The sequence below is a fragment of the Schistocerca piceifrons genome, unplaced genomic scaffold, assembly GCF_021461385.2.
Source record: "Schistocerca piceifrons isolate TAMUIC-IGC-003096 unplaced genomic scaffold, iqSchPice1.1 HiC_scaffold_1813, whole genome shotgun sequence".
In the NCBI taxonomy this organism is placed as follows: domain Eukaryota; kingdom Metazoa; phylum Arthropoda; class Insecta; order Orthoptera; family Acrididae; genus Schistocerca; species Schistocerca piceifrons.
The window spans coordinates 104,569-120,366 of record NW_025727694.1 but is presented as its reverse complement, the minus strand read 5'-3'; the positions used below and the strand labels follow the sequence as shown (position 1 = coordinate 120,366).

The 15,798-nt window shown below is 47.9% G+C and overlaps 31 non-coding genes across 31 annotated transcripts; all 31 read left to right on the top strand.

Annotated features, from left to right (window-relative positions):
• Positions 1–135: 135 nt before the first annotated feature.
• On the top strand, positions 136–208 carry Trnar-ucg. The gene has a single exon. It is a non-coding gene; the product is annotated as a tRNA-Arg (tRNA).
• Positions 209–646: 438 nt separating this feature from the next.
• On the top strand, positions 647–719 carry Trnak-cuu. The gene has a single exon. It is a non-coding gene; the product is annotated as a tRNA-Lys (tRNA).
• Positions 720–1,040: 321 nt separating this feature from the next.
• On the top strand, positions 1,041–1,112 carry Trnat-agu. The gene has a single exon. It is a non-coding gene; the product is annotated as a tRNA-Thr (tRNA).
• A 545-nt stretch (positions 1,113–1,657) lies between these two features.
• On the top strand, positions 1,658–1,730 carry Trnar-ucg. Its single transcript has one exon. It is a non-coding gene; the product is annotated as a tRNA-Arg (tRNA).
• Positions 1,731–2,168: 438 nt separating this feature from the next.
• Positions 2,169–2,241, top strand: Trnak-cuu. Its single transcript has one exon. It is a non-coding gene; the product is annotated as a tRNA-Lys (tRNA).
• A 321-nt stretch (positions 2,242–2,562) lies between these two features.
• Positions 2,563–2,634, top strand: Trnat-cgu. The gene has a single exon. It is a non-coding gene; the product is annotated as a tRNA-Thr (tRNA).
• A 545-nt stretch (positions 2,635–3,179) lies between these two features.
• On the top strand, positions 3,180–3,252 carry Trnar-ucg. Its single transcript has one exon. It is a non-coding gene; the product is annotated as a tRNA-Arg (tRNA).
• Positions 3,253–3,690: 438 nt separating this feature from the next.
• On the top strand, positions 3,691–3,763 carry Trnak-cuu. Its single transcript has one exon. It is a non-coding gene; the product is annotated as a tRNA-Lys (tRNA).
• Positions 3,764–4,084: 321 nt separating this feature from the next.
• Trnat-agu lies at positions 4,085–4,156 on the top strand. Its single transcript has one exon. It is a non-coding gene; the product is annotated as a tRNA-Thr (tRNA).
• A 545-nt stretch (positions 4,157–4,701) lies between these two features.
• Positions 4,702–4,774, top strand: Trnar-ucg. Its single transcript has one exon. It is a non-coding gene; the product is annotated as a tRNA-Arg (tRNA).
• A 438-nt stretch (positions 4,775–5,212) lies between these two features.
• Positions 5,213–5,285, top strand: Trnak-cuu. Its single transcript has one exon. It is a non-coding gene; the product is annotated as a tRNA-Lys (tRNA).
• A 321-nt stretch (positions 5,286–5,606) lies between these two features.
• On the top strand, positions 5,607–5,678 carry Trnat-agu. Its single transcript has one exon. It is a non-coding gene; the product is annotated as a tRNA-Thr (tRNA).
• A 548-nt stretch (positions 5,679–6,226) lies between these two features.
• Positions 6,227–6,299, top strand: Trnar-ucg. The gene has a single exon. It is a non-coding gene; the product is annotated as a tRNA-Arg (tRNA).
• Positions 6,300–6,737: 438 nt separating this feature from the next.
• Trnak-cuu lies at positions 6,738–6,810 on the top strand. Its single transcript has one exon. It is a non-coding gene; the product is annotated as a tRNA-Lys (tRNA).
• Positions 6,811–7,131: 321 nt separating this feature from the next.
• Trnat-cgu lies at positions 7,132–7,203 on the top strand. The gene has a single exon. It is a non-coding gene; the product is annotated as a tRNA-Thr (tRNA).
• A 548-nt stretch (positions 7,204–7,751) lies between these two features.
• On the top strand, positions 7,752–7,824 carry Trnar-ucg. Its single transcript has one exon. It is a non-coding gene; the product is annotated as a tRNA-Arg (tRNA).
• A 438-nt stretch (positions 7,825–8,262) lies between these two features.
• On the top strand, positions 8,263–8,335 carry Trnak-cuu. Its single transcript has one exon. It is a non-coding gene; the product is annotated as a tRNA-Lys (tRNA).
• A 321-nt stretch (positions 8,336–8,656) lies between these two features.
• Trnat-agu lies at positions 8,657–8,728 on the top strand. Its single transcript has one exon. It is a non-coding gene; the product is annotated as a tRNA-Thr (tRNA).
• A 545-nt stretch (positions 8,729–9,273) lies between these two features.
• On the top strand, positions 9,274–9,346 carry Trnar-ucg. Its single transcript has one exon. It is a non-coding gene; the product is annotated as a tRNA-Arg (tRNA).
• Positions 9,347–9,784: 438 nt separating this feature from the next.
• Trnak-cuu lies at positions 9,785–9,857 on the top strand. The gene has a single exon. It is a non-coding gene; the product is annotated as a tRNA-Lys (tRNA).
• A 321-nt stretch (positions 9,858–10,178) lies between these two features.
• Trnat-cgu lies at positions 10,179–10,250 on the top strand. Its single transcript has one exon. It is a non-coding gene; the product is annotated as a tRNA-Thr (tRNA).
• A 545-nt stretch (positions 10,251–10,795) lies between these two features.
• On the top strand, positions 10,796–10,868 carry Trnar-ucg. Its single transcript has one exon. It is a non-coding gene; the product is annotated as a tRNA-Arg (tRNA).
• Positions 10,869–11,306: 438 nt separating this feature from the next.
• On the top strand, positions 11,307–11,379 carry Trnak-cuu. Its single transcript has one exon. It is a non-coding gene; the product is annotated as a tRNA-Lys (tRNA).
• Positions 11,380–11,700: 321 nt separating this feature from the next.
• On the top strand, positions 11,701–11,772 carry Trnat-agu. Its single transcript has one exon. It is a non-coding gene; the product is annotated as a tRNA-Thr (tRNA).
• Positions 11,773–12,320: 548 nt separating this feature from the next.
• On the top strand, positions 12,321–12,393 carry Trnar-ucg. The gene has a single exon. It is a non-coding gene; the product is annotated as a tRNA-Arg (tRNA).
• Positions 12,394–12,831: 438 nt separating this feature from the next.
• Positions 12,832–12,904, top strand: Trnak-cuu. Its single transcript has one exon. It is a non-coding gene; the product is annotated as a tRNA-Lys (tRNA).
• Positions 12,905–13,225: 321 nt separating this feature from the next.
• Positions 13,226–13,297, top strand: Trnat-cgu. Its single transcript has one exon. It is a non-coding gene; the product is annotated as a tRNA-Thr (tRNA).
• Positions 13,298–13,842: 545 nt separating this feature from the next.
• On the top strand, positions 13,843–13,915 carry Trnar-ucg. Its single transcript has one exon. It is a non-coding gene; the product is annotated as a tRNA-Arg (tRNA).
• A 438-nt stretch (positions 13,916–14,353) lies between these two features.
• Positions 14,354–14,426, top strand: Trnak-cuu. The gene has a single exon. It is a non-coding gene; the product is annotated as a tRNA-Lys (tRNA).
• Positions 14,427–14,747: 321 nt separating this feature from the next.
• Positions 14,748–14,819, top strand: Trnat-agu. The gene has a single exon. It is a non-coding gene; the product is annotated as a tRNA-Thr (tRNA).
• A 545-nt stretch (positions 14,820–15,364) lies between these two features.
• Positions 15,365–15,437, top strand: Trnar-ucg. The gene has a single exon. It is a non-coding gene; the product is annotated as a tRNA-Arg (tRNA).
• Positions 15,438–15,798: the final 361 nt, after the last annotated feature.

Sequence of the window (15,798 nt, the reverse complement as noted above, 5' to 3'; positions counted from 1 at the left end):
ACACAGCAAGAAGTAGCGTCGCCTTTTTAGTACTGAAATTGGAGATGGAGAATTGCGTCAAAGATGGGAAATTCATTCCGGCAAGCGTACAAATGGCGACAATGAGGTGTGTGTGGGGAAGCATATTGCGCCAGTGACCGTGTGGCCTAATGGATAAGGCGTCGGACTTCGGATCCGAAGATTGCAGGTTCGAATCCTGTCACGGTCGAGTTTTTCCAGTTCTGCAAAAGATGCATGCTGTTTTACTGAGTTGTTTGAGTACTACAAATCTAGTTGAAAGTTGCTGCTGTCCGCTTCCTGGCTGCAAACCGGCGTCTACCTGAAGCTCAAGCAAGACAAAGGGGTTGTGTAGCGAAATTTTCGGCACAGTGCCGATCAGGAGAGATTTTTGGAACTACTGCGTCTGACTCAGGACCCAAGAGCTACGCCACAGGCGTCTGCGCACAGTCGAGCATGTGTGTTGAATAATGGTGCTGATAGCCACGTATCATTTCAAGTAGATTTGATGCCTTTCGGAAAATTTATTTCATTGAATAGGAATTGTAGCTCATTTGTGGCAGCAGGAAATAAGCTGTAGTCAAAAGGATCTTCCATAGATGGTCGCAGGTCGAATAAATACTGTATGGCTCGTGACGCGTTGTGTGGAGCCCGGCTAGCTCAGTCGGTAGAGCATGAGACTCTTAATCTCAGGGTCGTGGGTTCGAGCCCCACGCTGGGCGGCGCAAAATTTTGTGTCTACGCGGATGCAACCTGCGCCCCTCTCGTGAGCCTTGCGTAATGAACGTAACGGGTTACGACGATGCCTAGCTTCGTATGAATATCAGAGGAATGGTTTTTGAAGCTGAAAGTAGCTCTGAAATGAAATAAAAGTGTTGTTTTGGAATTTTAGGCGTACATCGATATCGTGTGAGATGTGTAGGAAAGCAGCAGCTGTGCTAACTAAATACAAATAATGGTCGCTAATGCGGTGCGTTTCCAGCTGAAGGGCTCCGATTGACTGGTCCATAAGATTGAAGTACCCGAAATGTGCACTAGGCGGCGCCTCCTTAGCTCAGTGGCAGAGCGCTGGTCTAGTAAACCAGAGGTCGTGAGTTCGATCCTCACAGGAGGCAAAAGAATTTTGTAACAGCCCCTTCTAACGTAGATCTTTCGAAAAAAGCGGTCAAGGATATAAAAAATTATGAATGGGTTCGGTATTTAAGAAATGCTCTCGCAAATGAATAGTGCGAACGGTGCTATTAAAGTAGGCACCAGAAACTGCTGCTTTTGGCAGTCTCCGGAGAATGCCGACGTGGAATACTTAGTTCTTGTGATGTATTTTCTACCCCTGGTAGAGACCCTCGCGGTTGTCGTCGTCGTCGTCGGCGCCGCCGCCGCTTTGGTAATAGAGGCAACTCGCCATTGTATGACATAGGGTGAGGCACCTTCTGCAAGCGACTGAGATGGCAGTAAGCGATTGAAGCTGATTTGCAACCTCTTGTTTGATCAGCGTCACAAGGGCTTGAATGTAACTTGCGATGGGACACAGCAAGAAGTAGCGTCGCCTTTTTAGTACTGAAATTGGAGATGGAGAATTGCGTCAAAGATGGGAAATTCATTCCGGCAAGCGTACAAATGGCGACAATGAGGTGTGTGTGGGGAAGCATATTGCGCCAGTGACCGTGTGGCCTAATGGATAAGGCGTCGGACTTCGGATCCGAAGATTGCAGGTTCGAATCCTGTCACGGTCGAGTTTTTCCAGTTCTGCAAAAGATGCATGCTGTTTTACTGAGTTGTTTGAGTACTACAAATCTAGTTGAAAGTTGCTGCTGTCCGCTTCCTGGCTGCAAACCGGCGTCTACCTGAAGCTCAAGCAAGACAAAGGGGTTGTGTAGCGAAATTTTCGGCACAGTGCCGATCAGGAGAGATTTTTGGAACTACTGCGTCTGACTCAGGACCCAAGAGCTACGCCACAGGCGTCTGCGCACAGTCGAGCATGTGTGTTGAATAATGGTGCTGATAGCCACGTATCATTTCAAGTAGATTTGATGCCTTTCGGAAAATTTATTTCATTGAATAGGAATTGTAGCTCATTTGTGGCAGCAGGAAATAAGCTGTAGTCAAAAGGATCTTCCATAGATGGTCGCAGGTCGCATAAATACTGTATGGCTCGTGACGCGTTGCGTGGAGCCCGGCTAGCTCAGTCGGTAGAGCATGAGACTCTTAATCTCAGGGTCGTGGGTTCGAGCCCCACGCTGGGCGGCGCAAAATTTTGTGTCTACGCGGATGCAACCTGCGCCCCTCTCGTGAGCCTTGCGTAATGAACGTAACGGGTTACGACGATGCCTAGCTTCGTATGAATATCAGAGGAATGGTTTTTGAAGCTGAAAGTAGCTCTGAAATGAAATAAAAGTGTTGTTTTGGAATTTTAGGCGTACATCGATATCGTGTGAGATGTGTAGGAAAGCAGCAGCTGTGCTAACTAAATACAAATAATGGTCGCTAATGCGGTGCGTTTCCAGCTGAAGGGCTCCGATTGACTGGTCCATAAGATTGAAGTACCCGAAATGTGCACTAGGCGGCGCCTCCTTAGCTCAGTGGCAGAGCGCTGGTCTCGTAAACCAGAGTTCGTGAGTTCGATCCTCACAGGAGGCAAAAGAATTTTGTAACAGCCCCTTCTAACGTAGATCTTTCGAAAAAAGCGGTCAAGGATATAAAAAATTATGAATGGGTTCGGTATTTAAGAAATGCTCTCGCAAATGAATAGTGCGAACGGTGCTATTAAAGTAGGCACCAGAAACTGCTGCTTTTGGCAGTCTCCGGAGAATGCCGACGTGGAATACTTAGTTCTTGTGATGTATTTTCTACCCCTGGTAGAGACCCTCGCGGTTGTCGTCGTCGTCGTCGGCGCCGCCGCCGCTTTGGTAATAGAGGCAACTCGCCATTGTATGACATAGGGTGAGGCACCTTCTGCAAGCGACTGAGATGGCAGTAAGCGATTGAAGCTGATTTGCAACCTCTTGTTTGATCAGCGTCACAAGGGCTTGAATGTAACTTGCGATGGGACACAGCAAGAAGTAGCGTCGCCTTTTTAGTACTGAAATTGGAGATGGAGAATTGCGTCAAAGATGGGAAATTCATTCCGGCAAGCGTACAAATGGCGACAATGAGGTGTGTGTGGGGAAGCATATTGCGCCAGTGACCGTGTGGCCTAATGGATAAGGCGTCGGACTTCGGATCCGAAGATTGCAGGTTCGAATCCTGTCACGGTCGAGTTTTTCCAGTTCTGCAAAAGATGCATGCTGTTTTACTGAGTTGTTTGAGTACTACAAATCTAGTTGAAAGTTGCTGCTGTCCGCTTCCTGGCTGCAAACCGGCGTCTACCTGAAGCTCAAGCAAGACAAAGGGGTTGTGTAGCGAAATTTTCGGCACAGTGCCGATCAGGAGAGATTTTTGGAACTACTGCGTCTGACTCAGGACCCAAGAGCTACGCCACAGGCGTCTGCGCACAGTCGAGCATGTGTGTTGAATAATGGTGCTGATAGCCACGTATCATTTCAAGTAGATTTGATGCCTTTCGGAAAATTTATTTCATTGAATAGGAATTGTAGCTCATTTGTGGCAGCAGGAAATAAGCTGTAGTCAAAAGGATCTTCCATAGATGGTCGCAGGTCGAATAAATACTGTATGGCTCGTGACGCGTTGTGTGGAGCCCGGCTAGCTCAGTCGGTAGAGCATGAGACTCTTAATCTCAGGGTCGTGGGTTCGAGCCCCACGCTGGGCGGCGCAAAATTTTGTGTCTACGCGGATGCAACCTGCGCCCCTCTCGTGAGCCTTGCGTAATGAACGTAACGGGTTACGACGATGCCTAGCTTCGTATGAATATCAGAGGAATGGTTTTTGAAGCTGAAAGTAGCTCTGAAATGAAATAAAAGTGTTGTTTTGGAATTTTAGGCGTACATCGATATCGTGTGAGATGTGTAGGAAAGCAGCAGCTGTGCTAACTAAATACAAATAATGGTCGCTAATGCGGTGCGTTTCCAGCTGAAGGGCTCCGATTGACTGGTCCATAAGATTGAAGTACCCGAAATGTGCACTAGGCGGCGCCTCCTTAGCTCAGTGGCAGAGCGCTGGTCTAGTAAACCAGAGGTCGTGAGTTCGATCCTCACAGGAGGCAAAAGAATTTTGTAACAGCCCCTTCTAACGTAGATCTTTCGAAAAAAGCGGTCAAGGATATAAAAAATTATGAATGGGTTCGGTATTTAAGAAATGCTCTCGCAAATGAATAGTGCGAACGGTGCTATTAAAGTAGGCACCAGAAACTGCTGCTTTTGGCAGTCTCCGGAGAATGCCGACGTGGAATACTTAGTTCTTGTGATGTATTTTCTACCCCTGGTAGAGACCCTCGCGGTTGTCGTCGTCGTCGTCGGCGCCGCCGCCGCTTTGGTAATAGAGGCAACTCGCCATTGTATGACATAGGGTGAGGCACCTTCTGCAAGCGACTGAGATGGCAGTAAGCGATTGAAGCTGATTTGCAACCTCTTGTTTGATCAGCGTCACAAGGGCTTGAATGTAACTTGCGATGGGACACAGCAAGAAGTAGCGTCGCCTTTTTAGTACTGAAATTGGAGATGGAGAATTGCGTCAAAGATGGGAAATTCATTCCGGCAAGCGTACAAATGGCGACAATGAGGTGTGTGTGGGGAAGCATATTGCGCCAGTGACCGTGTGGCCTAATGGATAAGGCGTCGGACTTCGGATCCGAAGATTGCAGGTTCGAATCCTGTCACGGTCGAGTTTTTCCAGTTCTGCAAAAGATGCATGCTGTTTTACTGAGTTGTTTGAGTACTACAAATCTAGTTGAAAGTTGCTGCTGTCCGCTTCCTGGCTGCAAACCGGCGTCTACCTGAAGCTCAAGCAAGACAAAGGGGTTGTGTAGCGAAATTTTCGGCACAGTGCCGATCAGGAGAGATTTTTGGAACTACTGCGTCTGACTCAGGACCCAAGAGCTACGCCACAGGCGTCTGCGCACAGTCGAGCATGTGTGTTGAATAATGGTGCTGATAGCCACGTATCATTTCAAGTAGATTTGATGCCTTTCGGAAAATTTATTTCATTGAATAGGAATTGTAGCTCATTTGTGGCAGCAGGAAATAAGCTGTAGTCAAAAGGATCTTCCATAGATGGTCGCAGGTCGAATAAATACTGTATGGCTCGTGACGCGTTGTGTGGAGCCCGGCTAGCTCAGTCGGTAGAGCATGAGACTCTTAATCTCAGGGTCGTGGGTTCGAGCCCCACGCTGGGCGGCGCAAAATTTTGTGTCTACGCGGATGCAACCTGCGCCCCTCTCGTGAGCCTTGCGTAATGAACGTAACGGGTTACGACGATGCCTAGCTTCGTATGAATATCAGAGGAATGGTTTTTGAAGCTGAAAGTAGCTCTGAAATGAAATAAAAGTGTTGTTTTGGAATTTTAGGCGTACATCGATATCGTGTGAGATGTGTAGGAAAGCAGCAGCTGTGCTAACTAAATACAAATAATGGTCGCTAATGCGGTGCGTTTCCAGCTGAAGGGCTCCGATTGACTGGTCCATAAGATTGAAGTACCCGAAATGTGCACTAGGCGGCGCCTCCTTAGCTCAGTGGCAGAGCGCTGGTCTAGTAAACCAGAGGTCGTGAGTTCGATCCTCACAGGAGGCAAAAGAATTTTGTAACAGCCCCTTCTAACGTAGATCTTTCGAAAAAAGCGGTCAAGGATATAAAAAATTATGAATGGGTTCGGTATTTAAGAAATGCTCTCGCAAATGAATAGTGCGAACGGTGCTATTAAAGTAGGCACCAGAAACTGCTGCTTTTGGCAGTCTCCGGAGAATGCCGACGTGGAATACTTAGTTCTTGTGATGTATTTTCTACCCCTGGTAGAGACCCTCGCGGTTGTCGTCGTCGTCGTCGTCGGCGCCGCCGCCGCTTTGGTAATAGAGGCAACTCGCCATTGTATGACATAGGGTGAGGCACCTTCTGCAAGCGACTGAGATGGCAGTAAGCGATTGAAGCTGATTTGCAACCTCTTGTTTGATCAGCGTCACAAGGGCTTGAATGTAACTTGCGATGGGACACAGCAAGAAGTAGCGTCGCCTTTTTAGTACTGAAATTGGAGATGGAGAATTGCGTCAAAGATGGGAAATTCATTCCGGCAAGCGTACAAATGGCGACAATGAGGTGTGTGTGGGGAAGCATATTGCGCCAGTGACCGTGTGGCCTAATGGATAAGGCGTCGGACTTCGGATCCGAAGATTGCAGGTTCGAATCCTGTCACGGTCGAGTTTTTCCAGTTCTGCAAAAGATGCATGCTGTTTTACTGAGTTGTTTGAGTACTACAAATCTAGTTGAAAGTTGCTGCTGTCCGCTTCCTGGCTGCAAACCGGCGTCTACCTGAAGCTCAAGCAAGACAAAGGGGTTGTGTAGCGAAATTTTCGGCACAGTGCCGATCAGGAGAGATTTTTGGAACTACTGCGTCTGACTCAGGACCCAAGAGCTACGCCACAGGCGTCTGCGCACAGTCGAGCATGTGTGTTGAATAATGGTGCTGATAGCCACGTATCATTTCAAGTAGATTTGATGCCTTTCGGAAAATTTATTTCATTGAATAGGAATTGTAGCTCATTTGTGGCAGCAGGAAATAAGCTGTAGTCAAAAGGATCTTCCATAGATGGTCGCAGGTCGCATAAATACTGTATGGCTCGTGACGCGTTGCGTGGAGCCCGGCTAGCTCAGTCGGTAGAGCATGAGACTCTTAATCTCAGGGTCGTGGGTTCGAGCCCCACGCTGGGCGGCGCAAAATTTTGTGTCTACGCGGATGCAACCTGCGCCCCTCTCGTGAGCCTTGCGTAATGAACGTAACGGGTTACGACGATGCCTAGCTTCGTATGAATATCAGAGGAATGGTTTTTGAAGCTGAAAGTAGCTCTGAAATGAAATAAAAGTGTTGTTTTGGAATTTTAGGCGTACATCGATATCGTGTGAGATGTGTAGGAAAGCAGCAGCTGTGCTAACTAAATACAAATAATGGTCGCTAATGCGGTGCGTTTCCAGCTGAAGGGCTCCGATTGACTGGTCCATAAGATTGAAGTACCCGAAATGTGCACTAGGCGGCGCCTCCTTAGCTCAGTGGCAGAGCGCTGGTCTCGTAAACCAGAGTTCGTGAGTTCGATCCTCACAGGAGGCAAAAGAGTTTTGTAACAGCCCCTTCTAACGTAGATCTTTCGAAAAAAGCGGTCAAGGATATAAAAAATTATGAATGGGTTCGGTATTTAAGAAATGCTCTCGCAAATGAATAGTGCGAACGGTGCTATTAAAGTAGGCACCAGAAACTGCTGCTTTTGGCAGTCTCCGGAGAATGCCGACGTGGAATACTTAGTTCTTGTGATGTATTTTCTACCCCTGGTAGAGACCCTCGCGGTTGTCGTCGTCGTCGTCGTCGGCGCCGCCGCCGCTTTGGTAATAGAGGCAACTCGCCATTGTATGACATAGGGTGAGGCACCTTCTGCAAGCGACTGAGATGGCAGTAAGCGATTGAAGCTGATTTGCAACCTCTTGTTTGATCAGCGTCACAAGGGCTTGAATGTAACTTGCGATGGGACACAGCAAGAAGTAGCGTCGCCTTTTTAGTACTGAAATTGGAGATGGAGAATTGCGTCAAAGATGGGAAATTCATTCCGGCAAGCGTACAAATGGCGACAATGAGGTGTGTGTGGGGAAGCATATTGCGCCAGTGACCGTGTGGCCTAATGGATAAGGCGTCGGACTTCGGATCCGAAGATTGCAGGTTCGAATCCTGTCACGGTCGAGTTTTTCCAGTTCTGCAAAAGATGCATGCTGTTTTACTGAGTTGTTTGAGTACTACAAATCTAGTTGAAAGTTGCTGCTGTCCGCTTCCTGGCTGCAAACCGGCGTCTACCTGAAGCTCAAGCAAGACAAAGGGGTTGTGTAGCGAAATTTTCGGCACAGTGCCGATCAGGAGAGATTTTTGGAACTACTGCGTCTGACTCAGGACCCAAGAGCTACGCCACAGGCGTCTGCGCACAGTCGAGCATGTGTGTTGAATAATGGTGCTGATAGCCACGTATCATTTCAAGTAGATTTGATGCCTTTCGGAAAATTTATTTCATTGAATAGGAATTGTAGCTCATTTGTGGCAGCAGGAAATAAGCTGTAGTCAAAAGGATCTTCCATAGATGGTCGCAGGTCGCATAAATACTGTATGGCTCGTGACGCGTTGTGTGGAGCCCGGCTAGCTCAGTCGGTAGAGCATGAGACTCTTAATCTCAGGGTCGTGGGTTCGAGCCCCACGCTGGGCGGCGCAAAATTTTGTGTCTACGCGGATGCAACCTGCGCCCCTCTCGTGAGCCTTGCGTAATGAACGTAACGGGTTACGACGATGCCTAGCTTCGTATGAATATCAGAGGAATGGTTTTTGAAGCTGAAAGTAGCTCTGAAATGAAATAAAAGTGTTGTTTTGGAATTTTAGGCGTACATCGATATCGTGTGAGATGTGTAGGAAAGCAGCAGCTGTGCTAACTAAATACAAATAATGGTCGCTAATGCGGTGCGTTTCCAGCTGAAGGGCTCCGATTGACTGGTCCATAAGATTGAAGTACCCGAAATGTGCACTAGGCGGCGCCTCCTTAGCTCAGTGGCAGAGCGCTGGTCTAGTAAACCAGAGGTCGTGAGTTCGATCCTCACAGGAGGCAAAAGAATTTTGTAACAGAACCTTCTAACGTAGATCTTTCGAAAAAAGCGGTCAAGGATATAAAAAATTATGAATGGGTTCGGTATTTAAGAAATGCTCTCGCAAATGAATAGTGCGAACGGTGCTATTAAAGTAGGCACCAGAAACTGCTGCTTTTGGCAGTCTCCGGAGAATGCCGACGTGGAATACTTAGTTCTTGTGATGTATTTTCTACCCCTGGTAGAGACCCTCGCGGTTGTCGTCGTCGTCGTCGGCGCCGCCGCCGCTTTGGTAATAGAGGCAACTCGCCATTGTATGACATAGGGTGAGGCACCTTCTGCAAGCGACTGAGATGGCAGTAAGCGATTGAAGCTGATTTGCAACCTCTTGTTTGATCAGCGTCACAAGGGCTTGAATGTAACTTGCGATGGGACACAGCAAGAAGTAGCGTCGCCTTTTTAGTACTGAAATTGGAGATGGAGAATTGCGTCAAAGATGGGAAATTCATTCCGGCAAGCGTACAAATGGCGACAATGAGGTGTGTGTGGGGAAGCATATTGCGCCAGTGACCGTGTGGCCTAATGGATAAGGCGTCGGACTTCGGATCCGAAGATTGCAGGTTCGAATCCTGTCACGGTCGAGTTTTTCCAGTTCTGCAAAAGATGCATGCTGTTTTACTGAGTTGTTTGAGTACTACAAATCTAGTTGAAAGTTGCTGCTGTCCGCTTCCTGGCTGCAAACCGGCGTCTACCTGAAGCTCAAGCAAGACAAAGGGGTTGTGTAGCGAAATTTTCGGCACAGTGCCGATCAGGAGAGATTTTTGGAACTACTGCGTCTGACTCAGGACCCAAGAGCTACGCCACAGGCGTCTGCGCACAGTCGAGCATGTGTGTTGAATAATGGTGCTGATAGCCACGTATCATTTCAAGTAGATTTGATGCCTTTCGGAAAATTTATTTCATTGAATAGGAATTGTAGCTCATTTGTGGCAGCAGGAAATAAGCTGTAGTCAAAAGGATCTTCCATAGATGGTCGCAGGTCGCATAAATACTGTATGGCTCGTGACGCGTTGCGTGGAGCCCGGCTAGCTCAGTCGGTAGAGCATGAGACTCTTAATCTCAGGGTCGTGGGTTCGAGCCCCACGCTGGGCGGCGCAAAATTTTGTGTCTACGCGGATGCAACCTGCGCCCCTCTCGTGAGCCTTGCGTAATGAACGTAACGGGTTACGACGATGCCTAGCTTCGTATGAATATCAGAGGAATGGTTTTTGAAGCTGAAAGTAGCTCTGAAATGAAATAAAAGTGTTGTTTTGGAATTTTAGGCGTACATCGATATCGTGTGAGATGTGTAGGAAAGCAGCAGCTGTGCTAACTAAATACAAATAATGGTCGCTAATGCGGTGCGTTTCCAGCTGAAGGGCTCCGATTGACTGGTCCATAAGATTGAAGTACCCGAAATGTGCACTAGGCGGCGCCTCCTTAGCTCAGTGGCAGAGCGCTGGTCTCGTAAACCAGAGTTCGTGAGTTCGATCCTCACAGGAGGCAAAAGAATTTTGTAACAGCCCCTTCTAACGTAGATCTTTCGAAAAAAGCGGTCAAGGATATAAAAAATTATGAATGGGTTCGGTATTTAAGAAATGCTCTCGCAAATGAATAGTGCGAACGGTGCTATTAAAGTAGGCACCAGAAACTGCTGCTTTTGGCAGTCTCCGGAGAATGCCGACGTGGAATACTTAGTTCTTGTGATGTATTTTCTACCCCTGGTAGAGACCCTCGCGGTTGTCGTCGTCGTCGTCGGCGCCGCCGCCGCTTTGGTAATAGAGGCAACTCGCCATTGTATGACATAGGGTGAGGCACCTTCTGCAAGCGACTGAGATGGCAGTAAGCGATTGAAGCTGATTTGCAACCTCTTGTTTGATCAGCGTCACAAGGGCTTGAATGTAACTTGCGATGGGACACAGCAAGAAGTAGCGTCGCCTTTTTAGTACTGAAATTGGAGATGGAGAATTGCGTCAAAGATGGGAAATTCATTCCGGCAAGCGTACAAATGGCCACAATGAGGTGTGTGTGGGGAAGCATATTGCGCCAGTGACCGTGTGGCCTAATGGATAAGGCGTCGGACTTCGGATCCGAAGATTGCAGGTTCGAATCCTGTCACGGTCGAGTTTTTCCAGTTCTGCAAAAGATGCATGCTGTTTTACTGAGTTGTTTGAGTACTACAAATCTAGTTGAAAGTTGCTGCTGTCCGCTTCCTGGCTGCAAACCGGCGTCTACCTGAAGCTCAAGCAAGACAAAGGGGTTGTGTAGCGAAATTTTCGGCACAGTGCCGATCAGGAGAGATTTTTGGAACTACTGCGTCTGACTCAGGACCCAAGAGCTACGCCACAGGCGTCTGCGCACAGTCGAGCATGTGTGTTGAATAATGGTGCTGATAGCCACGTATCATTTCAAGTAGATTTGATGCCTTTCGGAAAATTTATTTCATTGAATAGGAATTGTAGCTCATTTGTGGCAGCAGGAAATAAGCTGTAGTCAAAAGGATCTTCCATAGATGGTCGCAGGTCGCATAAATACTGTATGGCTCGTGACGCGTTGTGTGGAGCCCGGCTAGCTCAGTCGGTAGAGCATGAGACTCTTAATCTCAGGGTCGTGGGTTCGAGCCCCACGCTGGGCGGCGCAAAATTTTGTGTCTACGCGGATGCAACCTGCGCCCCTCTCGTGAGCCTTGCGTAATGAACGTAACGGGTTACGACGATGCCTAGCTTCGTATGAATATCAGAGGAATGGTTTTTGAAGCTGAAAGTAGCTCTGAAATGAAATAAAAGTGTTGTTTTGGAATTTTAGGCGTACATCGATATCGTGTGAGATGTGTAGGAAAGCAGCAGCTGTGCTAACTAAATACAAATAATGGTCGCTAATGCGGTGCGTTTCCAGCTGAAGGGCTCCGATTGACTGGTCCATAAGATTGAAGTACCCGAAATGTGCACTAGGCGGCGCCTCCTTAGCTCAGTGGCAGAGCGCTGGTCTAGTAAACCAGAGGTCGTGAGTTCGATCCTCACAGGAGGCAAAAGAATTTTGTAACAGCCCCTTCTAACGTAGATCTTTCGAAAAAAGCGGTCAAGGATATAAAAAATTATGAATGGGTTCGGTATTTAAGAAATGCTCTCGCAAATGAATAGTGCGAACGGTGCTATTAAAGTAGGCACCAGAAACTGCTGCTTTTGGCAGTCTCCGGAGAATGCCGACGTGGAATACTTAGTTCTTGTGATGTATTTTCTACCCCTGGTAGAGACCCTCGCGGTTGTCGTCGTCGTCGTCGTCGGCGCCGCCGCCGCTTTGGTAATAGAGGCAACTCGCCATTGTATGACATAGGGTGAGGCACCTTCTGCAAGCGACTGAGATGGCAGTAAGCGATTGAAGCTGATTTGCAACCTCTTGTTTGATCAGCGTCACAAGGGCTTGAATGTAACTTGCGATGGGACACAGCAAGAAGTAGCGTCGCCTTTTTAGTACTGAAATTGGAGATGGAGAATTGCGTCAAAGATGGGAAATTCATTCCGGCAAGCGTACAAATGGCGACAATGAGGTGTGTGTGGGGAAGCATATTGCGCCAGTGACCGTGTGGCCTAATGGATAAGGCGTCGGACTTCGGATCCGAAGATTGCAGGTTCGAATCCTGTCACGGTCGAGTTTTTCCAGTTCTGCAAAAGATGCATGCTGTTTTACTGAGTTGTTTGAGTACTACAAATCTAGTTGAAAGTTGCTGCTGTCCGCTTCCTGGCTGCAAACCGGCGTCTACCTGAAGCTCAAGCAAGACAAAGGGGTTGTGTAGCGAAATTTTCGGCACAGTGCCGATCAGGAGAGATTTTTGGAACTACTGCGTCTGACTCAGGACCCAAGAGCTACGCCACAGGCGTCTGCGCACAGTCGAGCATGTGTGTTGAATAATGGTGCTGATAGCCACGTATCATTTCAAGTAGATTTGATGCCTTTCGGAAAATTTATTTCATTGAATAGGAATTGTAGCTCATTTGTGGCAGCAGGAAATAAGCTGTAGTCAAAAGGATCTTCCATAGATGGTCGCAGGTCGCATAAATACTGTATGGCTCGTGACGCGTTGCGTGGAGCCCGGCTAGCTCAGTCGGTAGAGCATGAGACTCTTAATCTCAGGGTCGTGGGTTCGAGCCCCACGCTGGGCGGCGCAAAATTTTGTGTCTACGCGGATGCAACCTGCGCCCCTCTCGTGAGCCTTGCGTAATGAACGTAACGGGTTACGACGATGCCTAGCTTCGTATGAATATCAGAGGAATGGTTTTTGAAGCTGAAAGTAGCTCTGAAATGAAATAAAAGTGTTGTTTTGGAATTTTAGGCGTACATCGATATCGTGTGAGATGTGTAGGAAAGCAGCAGCTGTGCTAACTAAATACAAATAATGGTCGCTAATGCGGTGCGTTTCCAGCTGAAGGGCTCCGATTGACTGGTCCATAAGATTGAAGTACCCGAAATGTGCACTAGGCGGCGCCTCCTTAGCTCAGTGGCAGAGCGCTGGTCTCGTAAACCAGAGTTCGTGAGTTCGATCCTCACAGGAGGCAAAAGAATTTTGTAACAGCCCCTTCTAACGTAGATCTTTCGAAAAAAGCGGTCAAGGATATAAAAAATTATGAATGGGTTCGGTATTTAAGAAATGCTCTCGCAAATGAATAGTGCGAACGGTGCTATTAAAGTAGGCACCAGAAACTGCTGCTTTTGGCAGTCTCCGGAGAATGCCGACGTGGAATACTTAGTTCTTGTGATGTATTTTCTACCCCTGGTAGAGACCCTCGCGGTTGTCGTCGTCGTCGTCGGCGCCGCCGCCGCTTTGGTAATAGAGGCAACTCGCCATTGTATGACATAGGGTGAGGCACCTTCTGCAAGCGACTGAGATGGCAGTAAGCGATTGAAGCTGATTTGCAACCTCTTGTTTGATCAGCGTCACAAGGGCTTGAATGTAACTTGCGATGGGACACAGCAAGAAGTAGCGTCGCCTTTTTAGTACTGAAATTGGAGATGGAGAATTGCGTCAAAGATGGGAAATTCATTCCGGCAAGCGTACAAATGGCGACAATGAGGTGTGTGTGGGGAAGCATATTGCGCCAGTGACCGTGTGGCCTAATGGATAAGGCGTCGGACTTCGGATCCGAAGATTGCAGGTTCGAATCCTGTCACAGTCGAGTTTTTCCAGTTCTGCAAAAGATGCATGCTGTTTTACTGAGTTGTTTGAGTACTACAAATCTAGTTGAAAGTTGCTGCTGTCCGCTTCCTGGCTGCAAACCGGCGTCTACCTGAAGCTCAAGCAAGACAAAGGGGTTGTGTAGCGAAATTTTCGGCACAGTGCCGATCAGGAGAGATTTTTGGAACTACTGCGTCTGACTCAGGACCCAAGAGCTACGCCACAGGCGTCTGCGCACAGTCGAGCATGTGTGTTGAATAATGGTGCTGATAGCCACGTATCATTTCAAGTAGATTTGATGCCTTTCGGAAAATTTATTTCATTGAATAGGAATTGTAGCTCATTTGTGGCAGCAGGAAATAAGCTGTAGTCAAAAGGATCTTCCATAGATGGTCGCAGGTCGCATAAATACTGTATGGCTCGTGACGCGTTGTGTGGAGCCCGGCTAGCTCAGTCGGTAGAGCATGAGACTCTTAATCTCAGGGTCGTGGGTTCGAGCCCCACGCTGGGCGGCGCAAAATTTTGTGTCTACGCGGATGCAACCTGCGCCCCTCTCGTGAGCCTTGCGTAATGAACGTAACGGGTTACGACGATGCCTAGCTTCGTATGAATATCAGAGGAATGGTTTTTGAAGCTGAAAGTAGCTCTGAAATGAAATAAAAGTGTTGTTTTGGAATTTTAGGCGTACATCGATATCGTGTGAGATGTGTAGGAAAGCAGCAGCTGTGCTAACTAAATACAAATAATGGTCGCTAATGCGGTGCGTTTCCAGCTGAAGGGCTCCGATTGACTGGTCCATAAGATTGAAGTACCCGAAATGTGCACTAGGCGGCGCCTCCTTAGCTCAGTGGCAGAGCGCTGGTCTAGTAAACCAGAGGTCGTGAGTTCGATCCTCACAGGAGGCAAAAGAATTTTGTAACAGCCCCTTCTAACGTAGATCTTTCGAAAAAAGCGGTCAAGGATATAAAAAATTATGAATGGGTTCGGTATTTAAGAAATGCTCTCGCAAATGAATAGTGCGAACGGTGCTATTAAAGTAGGCACCAGAAACTGCTGCTTTTGGCAGTCTCCGGAGAATGCCGACGTGGAATACTTAGTTCTTGTGATGTATTTTCTACCCCTGGTAGAGACCCTCGCGGTTGTCGTCGTCGTCGTCGGCGCCGCCGCCGCTTTGGTAATAGAGGCAACTCGCCATTGTATGACATAGGGTGAGGCACCTTCTGCAAGCGACTGAGATGGCAGTAAGCGATTGAAGCTGATTTGCAACCTCTTGTTTGATCAGCGTCACAAGGGCTTGAATGTAACTTGCGATGGGACACAGCAAGAAGTAGCGTCGCCTTTTTAGTACTGAAATTGGAGATGGAGAATTGCGTCAAAGATGGGAAATTCATTCCGGCAAGCGTACAAATGGCGACAATGAGGTGTGTGTGGGGAAGCATATTGCGCCAGTGACCGTGTGGCCTAATGGATAAGGCGTCGGACTTCGGATCCGAAGATTGCAGGTTCGAATCCTGTCACGGTCGAGTTTTTCCAGTTCTGCAAAAGATGCATGCTGTTTTACTGAGTTGTTTGAGTACTACAAATCTAGTTGAAAGTTGCTGCTGTCCGCTTCCTGGCTGCAAACCGGCGTCTACCTGAAGCTCAAGCAAGACAAAGGGGTTGTGTAGCGAAATTTTCGGCACAGTGCCGATCAGGAGAGATTTTTGGAACTACTGCGTCTGACTCAGGACCCAAGAGCTACGCCACAGGCGTCTGCGCACAGTCGAGCATGTGTGTTGAATAATGGTGCTGATAGCCACGTATCATTTCAAGTAGATTTGATGCCTTTCGGAAAATTTATTTCATTGAATAGGAATTGTAGCTCATTTGTGGCAGCAGGATATA